We start from the raw sequence: 14,968 nt of genomic DNA on the forward strand, positions 1-14,968 counted from the left end.
ACACAGTTGTATTTCTGGTTTAGTATATTTTATGTATAAAGAGTGCAGGATAATTGAAAGCTGTTTGGCAAGTACAATAGTAGGTAACATTTATAACATATAAACATCAGTTTCTAGAGTGTAAAATTACCTACAAATTGGCAATTTATCACTAAATGCTTATCATGCAGCCTTGCTTGAAAAGTCATGATGTGTTCACCGAAAGTAACTTTGTATCATGTATATATTACTTGTAATTGTCAAAATTGTGTATTTCATAAGGTCTTGGTTTTAACAATATCTAATGACACTCATTCATTTGTCATACTGCATTGTTGACACATTGATTTTTCATATTGCATGTTGCTGTTAGTTTTAAATAGGGATTGCAACACAGGTGCTTGTCTTACTGCATTGTTCTTATATCTATAATAAACATTATTTGAGCCGTGTCATGACATAACCAACAAAATGGGTTTGCAACCAGCATGGATCCAGACTAGACTGCGCGGATATCCGCGCAGTCTGATCAGGATCCATGCTGTTCGCTATCAGTTTCTCTACTTGTTATAGGGTTTGTAAGCGTAAAGCATGGATCCTAATCAGACTGCAAGGATGCGCAGGCTGATCTGGATCCATGCTGGTCGCAAACCCATTATGTTGGTTTTGTCATGACGCGGCTCATTTATATGTTTATTATTATATATATATGGGTAGGGTAGGGGTGTGCGTGTTAAGACGTCCCGCACCTGTGGATTGGAACAAGTACCGTGCAGTCTGATCAGGATCCATGTTGTTCGCTATCATTTGCTCTACTTGTTATAGGGTTTGTAACCGAAAAGCATGGATCCTGATCAGACTGCGCGAATGCGCAGGCTGGTCTGGATCCATGCTGGTGGCAAACGCACTATGTTGGTTTTGTGGTGACGCGGCTCAAATTATTTAAATATCTTTAATGTACAATATTTGTGTTAAATCAAGTCAGTGTATATATCAAAACTACGCATGTAGACAATTAAATGCTATTTCTTTTGTTGTTAATCATAATTAAATTAAAGAAAGAAAAAATCGTTAGAGGCAAAAAAGTTTCTTCTTTACTACCTCAATTGAATCATTTGCACCTGGAGTTAGTTCAAATCTCTCTAGAGAAAATTGGAATTTGTGCAAGTGTGGAAACTTTACAAGCAGATTTTTTTTATTCCTGATGAAATAATATACAAAGAAGAACCTCAGAGTTGTTCATCTGCTTACACAAAACAGGACTGTGTTGATAATTTGACCTTCAGAATGATTTAACAAAGTATTAGAGAGAGAAAAAATTGAAAAGAAAGAAATATGAAACTGCCTCCCCCATGTTTGTAAGATGCAGATATTTATGTAGAAGTAAAGGAATTAACCACTTGTTGAAGTGTATAGAGAGTTTCTCTTTATCCAGGAAACTTGTCATTATCATTAAATAACACACTCACATTTCACACATTCCATCATAATATAGTCATCCTTTATAACACACTTCACATTTAATGCTGGCCATGAACTTCACATATATACAAATCTACAGTAGAGATTTCCAAAATGAATTTGTTGTTCTTGCATTTATAATTGTAAGAGCATAATTTTTATAACATAATAAGTCATATTCAAATGTATGCTATAATTATCTATGTTCCATGACATTGTTTTATGTATTCTGTATTTTCTGACTATCAGTAGGTGAAGGTTTTTTTTTATAAATGTATGTCAATAACATATTTCTGTCTCTCTGTCTATAATTAATATTGAATGTTCTTAATGTTTGTATTTAAAAGAAACTATAGTTAGTGTTTTAAATTATTTTTTCTTCGATAAGGTTGCAGTATTTCTGATGAATCATAACACATTTACTTTGGTAAATCGGCAAACTGTTAATCAGTTTAGTAAATCGACTGTTTATAAAAATAATTTAAAACACTAAGCTGGTTAAAATTTACGTAGGGGCGTCCGTGGCTGAGTGGTTAAGGTCGTTGACTTCAAACCACTTGCCCCTCACCTCTGTGGGTTCGAATCCCGACAGGGACTTTGGATTCTTTCATGTGAGGAAGCTATCCAGCTAGCTTACGGAACGTCGGTGGTTCTACTCAGGTACCCATTCGTGCCTGAAATAATGCACGGAAGGGCACCTGAGGTCTTCCTCCACCCGTAAAGCTGGAACGTCGCGATATGACCTATAATGTGTCGATGTGACGTAAAACCCAAAGCAAACAAACAAACAAAATTTACGTATTTACAAAATTAAAATTAAATTGGTAGCGGGGCTGTATTTATTTGCATAAATAAATTATTTCATGAAATTCAGTAGATAAAAGGTCAAGGGCAGAGAATATTAGTTTTTTTTACAGTGTTTATAATGTTATCTACACTGTACCTATATTATGCATCAATTTACTATATTGCAAAATCATAACTTTTCCATTACATCAGTTAATGAATCCAGCAAGTAGATCAGATTTTATGAGATTTTAGCTGCACTTTTTGAATAAGGATGATGTCATTATACAGTAAAACAGCAATAGTATTTTTTATAAATTTGCAACTTTGATTGCATCTATTGTTAATTTGTAAAATAGTGAGAAGTTAAATCTGTTGCTGGTGAACAAATTTTACTGGAGTTAATGCTGACAAAACATTATCTTTTGAATCTTTACACATTGAAAGTACACTTTTATTCAGTTACAAAATTGAAGACTTACTGCTCTTTGAATATAATTTATCAAAAAACAAAACTTGTACAATTTTTTTTTAATGTTAAGTTTTACATTGCACAAACTAAATGTAGGTCATATGGCAACCTAATCCAGCTGTACTGGTGGGGGAAAACCTCAGGTGCACCACTGACATTATGTAAGCTGACTGGATAGCTTTCTCACATGTAAAATCTGCTGATGCTTCCATGGCTCGAATCTAAAATGATCAGAGGCAAATGCTTTGAAGTCAATGACCTTAACCGATTGCCATGGATGCCAGATCCGATATAAAAATTGAAATGTCTTATTTATTTTAATAATAAAGTAGGTGTCTGCAGAATAAACAAGTACCAGAGTACATGTATGGTAATATCATAAAAATTTGATAATAATTCAACATATTAAACATGAAACTGTAGAAGTTAATTTCCAGCAGGGACCAATCTCTAGCAAGTCTTTAGCAAGTCTTTCCCTTTAAATTTGACTTTCAAAGTTATCACAGCAAGCTGTCCTTTTCATAAGCCTGATAACTTCTAGTCTTGTCATTTTGAGGTGTCATGATAAGCATACATTACTATACAATTATTGACTGGTGTGCCATTGAATATGATGTGATATTCACTGGCAGATGACATATTGACCGAGGCGATAGCCGAGGTCAATATGACTTTCTGCCAGTGAATATGGCACACTAGTCAATACTTGTTTTATTATATGAATAGGCTATAAGAATAAAAAAAAAGTCACATAAAGTACAACCTTATACATGTACAACTTTTGCCTGTTTCATTGAAGAGAGGAAAAAAAGACCCACATGTAAGGCGTGCAACAACTACGCGAACGCTTCGCATACAAAAGAAATTCAAGTTTATACTCATAATTTCAGAGTTACTTTTCACTATAATTGTAAAGTAATAATTATTAATCGGGAAATATACCATAAAGAACCAAACGCAACAATTTTTTAATAAGCACGCGTAATAAACAGTTTATGATATATGGTCATTGAATATGTGTCTCGATCTATTTTTAGACTGGGAAAATCCAATTCAGCCAGTGAATATGATTCTATAAAAAGTTCTATTGACTACTGTTTGGACCAATGAGATTGCAGCTATATTTAGATCATATAATAAAGCATTTTAATTCTCTAGGGATCTATGTACTTTTCACTTCTTACTGATTGTACTTTAAAAGATTCTGGTAACAGTTACTTAACAGTGACATTCTGGTATATTTTTATAGGTGTACTGCATGTGGCATACTGAGTATCTCCATATTTTTGCTGGCTGATGATATTCAGTAAATTATTAAATAAAATAATTTTTGTATTGGCAAAAATGCTAATCTGTTGAGGATTGTTACAGGCTGGAAACCTCACAAAACATCTAAGCTTTATAAAGAGGTACAAGGGATAGATATGTACAGATGCACATGTTGAAGAAGAGATGTTTGATCCATAAAAGTGTTTAAGATAAAACTGATTTTATAACGGATAGATTTTACTGTTAGTCATGTCTTTTAAAAGCTTATAAAGAAAGTTACTAACCCTTTAACTATTGGTTGAAAAGATGGTGTGGTGGTTCTGTCAGTGTTTGTCTACAACCAGTAATATCAGGTTAGCTGTAGCAAATGAGCCGCGTCACGACAAAACCAACATAGTGGGTTTGCGACCAGCATGGATCCAGACCAGCCTGCGCATCCGCGCAGTCTGATCAGGATCCATGCTGTTCGCTATCAGTTTCGCTACTTGTTATAGGGTCTGTAAGCGAACAGCATGGATCCTGATCAGAAGCAGGCTGGTCTGGATCCATGCTGGTGGCAAACCCATTATGTTGGTTTTGTCATGACACGGCTCATATATTGTTACATGTTGTATATTACTACAAGGCCATGGGGGAATCTGTATGACATGTTTGCCAAGTATACTCTCCTTGTGTTGTCAGCTGATATGTTATTTACAAGATTTCTATCATACTTTAGCTGTCTTTCCTATCAGAAAAGTGATTTGTTTAGTGATGTTTTCTGTAATGTTCACTGTTGGATGTACAAAATATTGTGGAAAAAAATTCTCACTTAGTTGCAGAACATTCACTTCCCTACATTTGACTCTATGTTGCCTTTAGAAGCTCTTAAGCTCTTTCAGAGACAATTAATTGCCTGGGTGATAACCAGGATATGCCAAGGTCATACTTGCATTCTTAACTCAGTTTTAGTACAGTACTGTTTTAGTACAGTACTGTACTGTGATATTGCAGTTTCTGTAACAGAAGACTTGGACAATTCTTAATGCATTCTCAGGAGGACAACTTTATTATACATATTTATTATAACACTGTTTCAAGGTTATTTGAGTGATAGACATGATCAGTACTTAGGTAATATTGAATTGGTAAAGTTTACTGCAGGATTACTTGGTTGTCCATTCACCTGGGGACTAGTAGTTTGAATCTTTACTACAGCATATTCTGTCTTTTTGATAAGTTGGTCCAGTATAATAAGTTTTAAGTACTTGGAATGAAATTTTTAAGATGTTTTGTACAAAGATGGCATACATTGTTTTTTAAGAGCTAGTAACTTCATCAGATTTAATTTGAAATAATTTTTATTATAAACATTTTATGTTTTGCAATGTAAGGAGGAAAGTTGTAATTTGTAGAAATGGCATGCTAGCTGGTATGTTGACAGTACTAAGGCTGCCCATGTGAAGTCTTCTCAGTGACACTATTTATGAGTTTGTGCTTGAAAACATCTAAAAATAGCAATGGACATTGTCAAAACTAAAACCAGGAAAAAGTCCATTTTATAACATCAACATTGAAAGGTTTAACAAAGTGGGAGGAAACGGAATGAAACTGTAACACTTTGATTATAGTGGATCACTTCCGAAATGTATAATATATATCTACTGTTTAACAAAGTACTTAGGTATGCTTAACTAATTAGTAATAGCTGATTGGATTTCATCTGTTACTAAAATAAGGAGGTAGAGTGGAAAAAAAAAAAGAAGAAATATTTCAGACAATAACAGTAACAGCAGAACAAATCCGTTATAAATGTCAAATTGTTTATGTAAGGTTTTTCTTTCCGAATTAAATTGTGTAAAACTGGATTACGTTGCACGTTAGTCATAAACAGTCAGTGTTGCAGCTGTAGTGAACTACGGTAAATAGTTGCGTCTGCTTCTCAAGATTGAATTTTTGCAGTAATAAAAACTGCTAGGATACTTAAGTTAATTTAATACAGGAAAGTAAATTATCATCACCAAGCTGCTTTTCTGTATTTTTTTATTCTTTTCTTGAACAAGAGTTAGTTTTGAGAAGGTGTCGCAAATTACATACATGTAGTATGTAATCCTTTTTTAACCAAAAAAAAGCAAACTTAGCAAAAATCTTGGACTTTACAGCAGTGTGTTGTTATTTTTTAATTTTAGAAGAAAAAAATAGATGTTTGACTCATTCTATTTAATTTTGTTGATGAATTGTAAACTTTAAAATATATCTTATAAATTCTGGGCAGTTTTTCGGTGGAGAGATAGATAGAAAAGATACCCCTGGTTCATGTTGAAGGAAGTCTGGAAACTGTAAAATTAATGTTGTTGTTGTTGTTGTGGGGGTATAATATAAGGTGTAAGTGCAATTATTATATGTAATATATATATATAATACATTTTGTGCAGAATGCCAGCACTGACATGGTATAGAATTAATCATCTCTCGTAGACAAATTTTGTGTTGTTTTTATTGTTGTGTGCATTATGGCTGAGAGGAAAGCACGTAGTGTGGAAATTACCTATGATCCATATACAAACAGAACAAAGGTAAGACTCACAGTATTTAAACATCTTTCAAATAATGTACTTTTCAATACTGGTGGTTTTTTTTTTTAATTTGTATACTGTAAACTGTCAAAAGTACTATTAAGTTAATGTGTTATTAAGTTTGCAGTTAGTACTATAAATGAGCTGCGTCATGACAAAACCAACATAGTGCGTTTGCGCATCCGTGCAGTCTGACCAGGATCCATGCTGTTCACTTACAGACCTTATAACAAGTAAAGAAACTGATAGCGAACAGCATGGATCCTGATCAGACTGCGCTGATGCGCAGGCTGGTTTGGATCCATGCTGGTCGCAAACGCATTATGTTGGTTTTGTCATGACGCGGCTTAAATAATCATTTAGAGTTGTTGCATATAGAGAAAAGGGTCTTGTATTGTGGGGAGGTAGAAAATCTGTTGGAAATTTAAAAGTGTGCTGATGAATAAATATAGGTATACAAAATCATAAAGTTGAACTGTGCTCATGCATGGTGTCACTCCATTACATTGTGTTTCAATAAAATGTCATACATAATGTCATTTTATTTCTGATACTTTGGGAATATTATCTGATACTTTGGGAATGTTATCTTATAGATTTACATGAAAAGATAAACAGTTCTTTAGGTGTCAACCCAATGATCAAAGGCTATTTTAAGTTATAAGAATATTTTGTAGGTACTTTGTTAGTCCTATTGGTTAGCAGCAACATTATGATATTTGTCATTCTGGGATATATTCTCAAATCACAGTTGCTAGACTTATTATTCCTCACATCTCTTTCCAAGGTGATTGATGGACAAACTCAGTCCTATATGTAGTAGATGCTTGAACCTTTTTTACCAATGTCAGTGAGGAAACTTATTATGCATAAAGTACTAAGTTACAGTTCCTTTGAAGCTTCAAAATGTTTTAAAGGATGGGGTAAATGGTGCTATTTGTCTGGTATAATGACAGGTCAAGGTCTTTAACAACTACAAGTGATCTAAACACCTTGGGTACTACACTTAGGGCAGCAGTAGTTGAGTAGGGGTCTCAATGGCCGAATGGTTAAGGTTGATGGCTTCAAATCACTTGCCCCTAAACCCCATGGGTATAAATCCTGGCAGGGACTTTGGATTCCTTCATGTGATGAAATCAGCTTTTCAGTACTGAATGGCGACAGTTCTAATTATACCCCCAAAAACGAAGTTTGGGGGGGTATATAGGAGTCACCCGGTGGTCGGTCAGTTGGTCGGGCGGTCGGTCGGTCGGTCCAGACGTCCGTTGCATTTTCCTTGTCCGGAGCATAACTTGAAAACTAATGGTTGGAATTCAATATAACTACATACAATGGTCAAACACATTGAGAGGAAGTGCAGTGCACAAGAACCATAACTCTATCTTGACTAATTACAGAGTTATTGCCCTTTGTTACTTTTCCTTGTCCGGGGCATAACTTGAAAACTACTGGTTGGAATTCAAAACAACTTCATACAATTGTCAAACACAATAAGGGAAAGTGGCAGTGCACAAGAACCATAACTCTATCTAAAGTAAATTACAGAGTTATTGCCCTTTGTTGCTTTTCCATTGCTTTTTTTTTGTCCGGACCATAACTTGAAGACTAATATTTTGAATTCAATATAACTACATACAAAGGTCAAGCACATTGAGAGGAAGTGCAGTGCACAGAACAATAACTCTATCTTGACTAAATTACAGAGTTATTGCCCTTTGTTACTTTTTCCTTGTCCGGGGCATAACTTGAAAACTACTGTTTGGAATTCAAAACAACTTCATACAATTGTCAAACACAATAAGGGAAGTGCGTGCACAAGAACCATAACTCTATCTAAAGTAATTACAGAGTTATTGCCTTTAATGCTTTTCATTGCTGTTTTTTGTCCGGACCATAACTTGAGACTCATGGTTGGAATTCAATATAACTTCATACAATGGTCAAGCACATTGAGAGGAAGTGCAGTGCATAAGAACTATAACTTTATCTTGACTAATTACAGAGTTATTGCCCTTTGTTACTTTTCCTTGTCCGGGGCATAATTTGAAAACAACTGGTTGGAATTCAAAACAACTTCATAAAATTGTCAAACACAATAAAGGGAAGTGCAGTGCACAAGAACAATAACTCTATCTAAAGTAATTACAGAGTTATTGCCCTTTAATGCTTTTCCATTGATTTTTTTGTCCGGACCATAACTTCAAGACTAATGGTTGGAATTCAATATAACTACATACAATGGTCAAGCACATTGAGAGGAATTGCAGTGCATAAGAACCATAACTTTATCTTGATTAATTACAGAGTTATTGCCCTTTGTTACTTTTCCTTGTCCAGGGCATAACTTGAAAAACACTGGTTGGAATTCAAAACAACTTCATACAATTGTCAAACACAATAAGGGGAAGTGCAGTGCACAAGAACCATAACTCTATCTAAAGTAATTACAGAGTTATTGCCCTTTGTTACTTTTCCATTGCCTTTTTTGTCCGGACCATAACTTGAAGACTAATGTCAGAATTCAATATAACTTCATACAATGGGTCAAGCAACATTGAGAGAAAAGTGCAGTGCACAATGAACCATAACTCCATGTTGACTACTTACAGAGTTATTGCCTTTGTTACTTTTCCTTGTCCAGAGCATAACTTGAAAACTAACTGTTTGGAATTCAATACAACTTCATACAGTTGTCAAGAACATTAAAAGGAAGTGCAGTGCACTAAGAGCCATAACTCCATTTTGACAAAAATACAGAGTTACCTTGCCCTTTGATACTTCCTTAACATTTTTTTTTTAAAAATTTTTTTTGTTTTTTTTTTTTTTTTTTTTTTTTTTTTTTTTTTTTTTTTTTTCCTTCTTTTTTTTTTTTTTTTTTTTTTTTTTTTAAAAATATTTTTTTTTTTTTTTTTTTTTTTTTTAAATAAATTTTTTTTTTTTTTTTTTTTTTTTTCCTTTTCAGGAGCATAAACTTAAAACGTACTGGTTGGAAATTCAAAACAACTTCATACAATGATCAAGCACAATAAGAGGAAGTGCAGTGCACAAGAACTATAACTCTATCTTCAGTATTTATAGAGTCATTGCCCTTTGTTCCTTTTCTTTGTCTTTGTGGACTTATTACAGAGTAATTCAATTAAACTTCATCAATGGCCAACCACATTGAAAGGAAATGCAACATATAAGAACCACAACTATCTTTAATTGCCCACAACCATAACTCTATATTTCAATTCTTTTACAAGGTATTCTGTTACTAGTAACATCTTCATTTCCGAAGCAGTCTTGTGGGGGTATTAATCACATTTAGTGATAGTTCTAGTTTAAGGTACCTGTTTGTTCCTGAAATAATGCAGATAGGTCTTCCTCCACCAGTAAAGCTAGAAAGTTGACCTTTTAAGTATTGGTGTGACTTAAGATCCAATAAAACAAACAAATAGTTGAGCATTTGACTTGTAATGAGGTCAGCATTGTTCCCTGGCTTGGGCATGCATACCGTACAACATATAAATTCAGAACTGGTCAATAAAATGGGACAAGATAGGGTATCTACAGGATGGTATTTCAGTTAAGTGAGCAGTTAAAGAAGATATTCTGTTCATTGCTACATTAAGTATTAGGTACCATTAGCTTATGTTAAAATATAAGATCAACATGTACACTATCTGGACATAGCTTTCATTCATCTGACAAGTACATGCAAGAAAATGTAGAATTCCATGTCATTGTGCACCGTGTAATTTAGCATGTACATGAAAAATCTTTATGATCATGAACTACAACACAATGTTCATGTTGTGTTTCTTGTGTAACATGTTGCCATCAAAACATTGCCTTTTGTTTCATTTTATGGATTTGTAAATTCTTTTTATATTGAAATTGTTAATATATGAAGTTCTGTTTAAGATTTAACACTGATATGAAGAAGGTATGTGATTTTATATGTTTTAAAGGGACACCATTAAGGTTTGACAAGGGCTGAGAATGATTTTTCAGAATAAATGTTCCGATATAGATCTAGATCAATAACTTGGGTGCAAATTTCAGATCATTCCTTTAGCTACTTTTTCTTATTGTGAAAAATGACCCAAAATTGAAAGGGGTTGCAACACTTACCACTTGAATCAGGCTAAGGAGAGCACAAAAAAATTACAATTTCCAATTCATTTCTAGCGTATTTCTTAATTACTTTTTGCATATCTTTCTGTTTAAAGTGCCTGTTTATTATAATAAATAAGTAATTATGATTATTTGTTTTCTGGCTATTGGGCCTCAGTCAAGTTCCTTTAAACTGTTGTGTTTACTTTAGACAAAGTTGTTATTAGAGTTGTCATTGATAAAAACAATAATCAATGTATCATCAATATTTTCTTGTTGATTAATATTTAAAAAAAACAGTATTATTTAACTTTTACCAATTGAATATATTTAACTCTTACCAATTAAAATATTCAAAGTGTTCTAAAGTAGGTAATTTGGTTGATTCATCTTAAAAAAAAAAGAATTAGATATTGAATTTGAATAAAAAAGAGAAAGTGTACAACTCTTGTAAAATTAATTAAGTCATCACACTTGATGTTTCTTGTCAAGATGAATTGTCTTGTTTACAATATAGAGGTGTGGCAAACTAATTCAAGATTTTCTGTTGACTTTAACTTAAGGAGATACCCTATATATTGGATTGGTACAGGTGAAAACTTTACAAATTTGTGAAATTTGATGTGTTGAGGAAGAGTAATAAGTATGAGATTATTGTACCTTAGTTTATTTGGGTGTATGTTAAAGTTTAACTTAAATTTATTACAGATTTAACTAAAAATATTACAGAAATTGTTTAAGCTAATTCAGCATATATGCTAAGTCTGCTTTCATTAACCTGAATGTAATAAGTTTGCCAATTGATTTTATTGTTTAGTGATTCTGTAACTAAGTAACCCCCTAGCAATGTATCATCACCTAGATGTAACTGATGATTACTGCTTACATTAAAAAGTTAGTATGACAAACTCTTAATACTTTCACAAAATTAGATCTTATTTATAATTTACATTACCAACCTTTTAGTAACTGTTTATTTCAGCCTCCTATCTTTTACCTGTAATTCTTATTGTAGTGAATTACTTGGTGACACTTTTCACTTATTACTTGGTCACACTTTTAAGTTATTATTTGGTCACACTTTAAAGTTTTATACTTTGTAACACTTTTTGTAACACTTTTAAGTCATTACTTGGTAACATTTTAAAGTGATTACTTTGTAACACTTTTAAGTTATTATTTAGTCACACTTTCATGCTATTACTTTGGTCACACTTTCAAGTCATTAATGCACTTTTGATAGATGCTGACAAAGTTAAATGAGGAATTGACCAGGGGTTTCATCTTACAATTCAATAAAGTGGAAGATTTGTCATATAAGTATTATCATATTAAATCACCTTTCATCTCACAGCTGAATACAAGTTTATGGTCTTGTGGACATCTAGAGGAAAAATATTTCACTCTGGTTTACTTCTATCTCAAAATAGAGAAGATAGGATAGTTCAAGTATGGTCAACTTGTTTACATGGGTGGTGAAAAGTAGACATGGAATGTTCATAATTAATTTTTGCCCTGTTGTATGGTAAAGGTTTTTAGGACAGTAAACCTATAGTATAATGATAACATGACTTTCAGAGTTTTGTCATTGTGTAGGGTTTAAGGAAATTATTTTAAACTTCAATTTATACAATTAAATTGACAATAACCATTGTGTTAATTTAATTTAGAAAAAGAGAGGGGATTAATATTCAGAATGGTGTAAATGTAATAAGACAGGATATTAATATGTGTATTATTGGCAGTGTTGTGTATTTTTGACTTTTTATAATTGTCTGGAATGACTGCAGTTGAAGGGCTGTCATCATTCATTTTGGTAGCTCGGTGATTTTTTGGAACTGTCAACACCAGCAAATATTTATATATCCTTGCTGATGCACCACATTATCAAACTCTTCCTGGATCAGATAAACCAATGGCAAATTTTATATGACTATTGTACTCAGATGGTTTTGGAATTGAACTTTTATGGTTTTGATAGTAAACACATTGTACTTATGGTGTAGGAGTTGAAATTTTATGGTTTACACAGGATTTGATTGTTATTATTTTCAATAGTGTAGAAAGTGTAACTTTAAGATATGGATAAAGGTGTAGAAGGGAATGCTAGTGTTGAAGTCAAAGTTTCAGGGGTCAGTGTTGACATAGATCTTGATGCTAAGGTAGGAAAGTTTGATTTGGGTGGTATTTCTGTGCTGCAACTTTTTCAATGAATTGTCTGTTTTTGTAGACCAATAATGTAACCAAACAAAAAATGCTGATAAGAGCCAGGGCCCGCAAAATCTGACTTTGACTTAATTGTCTGTTTTTATCTGAAATATTTCTTAACTTGTCTATATGTAATTATATAGTAAATTCTTGAAAATTTCCACTTGGCTGTGGGACAACCTGGGCATATTCTGACAATTTTGCCGCCCCTGCTGATAACCAAACAGTATGAACCAGAATAACCAAAAAAAAAACAAAAAAACAAAACAAAAAAAACCTGAATATCAGAATGCAAAATCTGCTAATCATTTGTGAAATAAACCAATATAATCAATATATGTTAAAAGTAATTATAACGTAAAGTATAAACTGCAAGACTGCAGAGTTGTAAATAAAATAATATAAGCATACGGAGCAAAAGCTGCAAATAACAGTGAAATGATTAATTTTTGAGCCTGCTTTGTGTTGCAAATTAAGAGAACAACAATAAGGTATTACAGGTAGATTTAATCTGCTATAGAACAAAAGGGTATAACAGAATGCATTATCATGCATTTTCTTTCAAATTAAAGAACAATTTAAATTTTTCAGTTATTAGTCAGAATTGATTTTTTTTCTTCTCTAATTTACTTCGTCTGTGACTAATATTTAATGTGAAGTTTTTATGTTTATTAAAAAAAAAAGAAGATATTTTAAAGAATGTGTAACATAATGCCCCCAAAAACCTATTTAACATTAGATGATGTGAGGAGATAGATGTGATCTTGATGTATATCATAAGATAAACAAGGGTTTTTATTTACCTTTCATTTTGCTTATATTGAATTTTAAGTGCAAAAATATCAGCTTTGTCTGGTTATTGCGTTACAGTAACAAAGTATGTCTCAAATTTCAGGCTTCTTAATTGGCTGGTTAACTTTGAATGAGTCACAGGATTTATGGTAAATAACCTGCAGATATCTTGAATCATTGTAATACATAAGTTTTGTTTAGCCCCTTCCTAAGTGCTTTCATGTGAAATGTACTTTTCTTGGTTTTAATTTGAAATTTTCAAATTATGAATTGCATTCTTGTCAAGATTAAAATATTCAACTGGACAGTGGCTCAAATCTGTTCTTCTTGATACTGGTAATAGTCAATTAATGCTTAATGTTAAGTAATTGACAGGATAAACAGGTGCCCTCTCCCCTTACTAAAAACATAACTTCAGGTCTGAGTAGTGAAGTAAGTATATAAACATACAAATATGCAGATGTGTACACCAGGTTATAAACAGGTGTTTACTTCATCTCTTTTTATAATGATTAATAAAGACATAAATTTCATTGATATAACATCTGCATAATTACTCTTCTATCATTATGATGTAACTGACAGAAAAATTCAAAGTTTACTTTTGAGGGAATAAAATACACTTAACTACAGAGGTAAAAGCAGTGTCACTGGTTATTTGACAGATCTGAATGTTCAGATAATTTGTTTACCTGTAATACAGTGTTCAAATTTCCACCCACAAATCAGCTCATGCATTCCTTCATGGAATGTAGGCTAGAAGTTATTACAACAATTTTAATATGCTGATGCAGACAGCAATAAAATATTCATAACTTTTTACAAGATTATCATAAAAATTGTTTAATTTGAAGCAACCAGGAGAGGGGATTATTTTGAGGGTTCAAAGGTATGCTGTTGTGACTTACTGTTCACTGAGTTATGAATAGGTCGGTGTTAATTGCCTTGAACTTTTATAATGTTACATATAAAAACAAATGTAAACTTGTAAAAATTTAGGCAGTTATTTTTGCAATAACATAATTATATTAAAATTTAACAAACTAAAGGATATGGGTTAAGGCAGTTGTCAAACATTAACTCTCCATAATGTTTTTGTTCAATTAATGATAATGTAGCTGCTAATGAGTATTTACTCATTGATTTTTTTGTGAATGAGTCTGGAATTTTGGAGGCTTGAAATTTTTGTAAATGAGTAAAACCCTTTATCATGTTCCTATGTTTATTGCATACAATGTATACATTTGTAAAATGTACGTATACCTACATTGTAGTTATTAAGCTTATTCCAAAAGAAATGTACATGTACTGTATAACTCTCCATTTAGCTGCCGTTAATTTTTGACAT

At 32.5% G+C, this 14,968-nt stretch overlaps 1 protein-coding gene and 1 long non-coding RNA gene across 3 annotated transcripts in view; one reads left to right on the plus strand and one right to left on the minus strand.

The window, feature by feature from the left end:
* The window catches only part of LOC132726943 (uncharacterized), a 66,066-nt gene that overhangs the window by 35,838 nt on the left and 15,260 nt on the right, over positions 1-14,968 (plus strand). The window lies entirely within an intron of this gene.
* LOC132726944 (uncharacterized) lies at positions 2,709-4,486 on the minus strand. Its single transcript, XR_009625272.1, has 2 exons — positions 4,252-4,486; positions 2,709-2,919 (listed from the first exon to the last, which is right to left on the minus strand). It is a non-coding gene; the product is annotated as an uncharacterized LOC132726944 (long non-coding RNA).

The sequence above is a fragment of the Ruditapes philippinarum genome, unplaced genomic scaffold, assembly GCF_026571515.1.
Source record: "Ruditapes philippinarum isolate M1 unplaced genomic scaffold, ASM2657151v2 ctg23_1_1_1_1, whole genome shotgun sequence".
Taxonomy (NCBI): domain Eukaryota; kingdom Metazoa; phylum Mollusca; class Bivalvia; order Venerida; family Veneridae; genus Ruditapes; species Ruditapes philippinarum.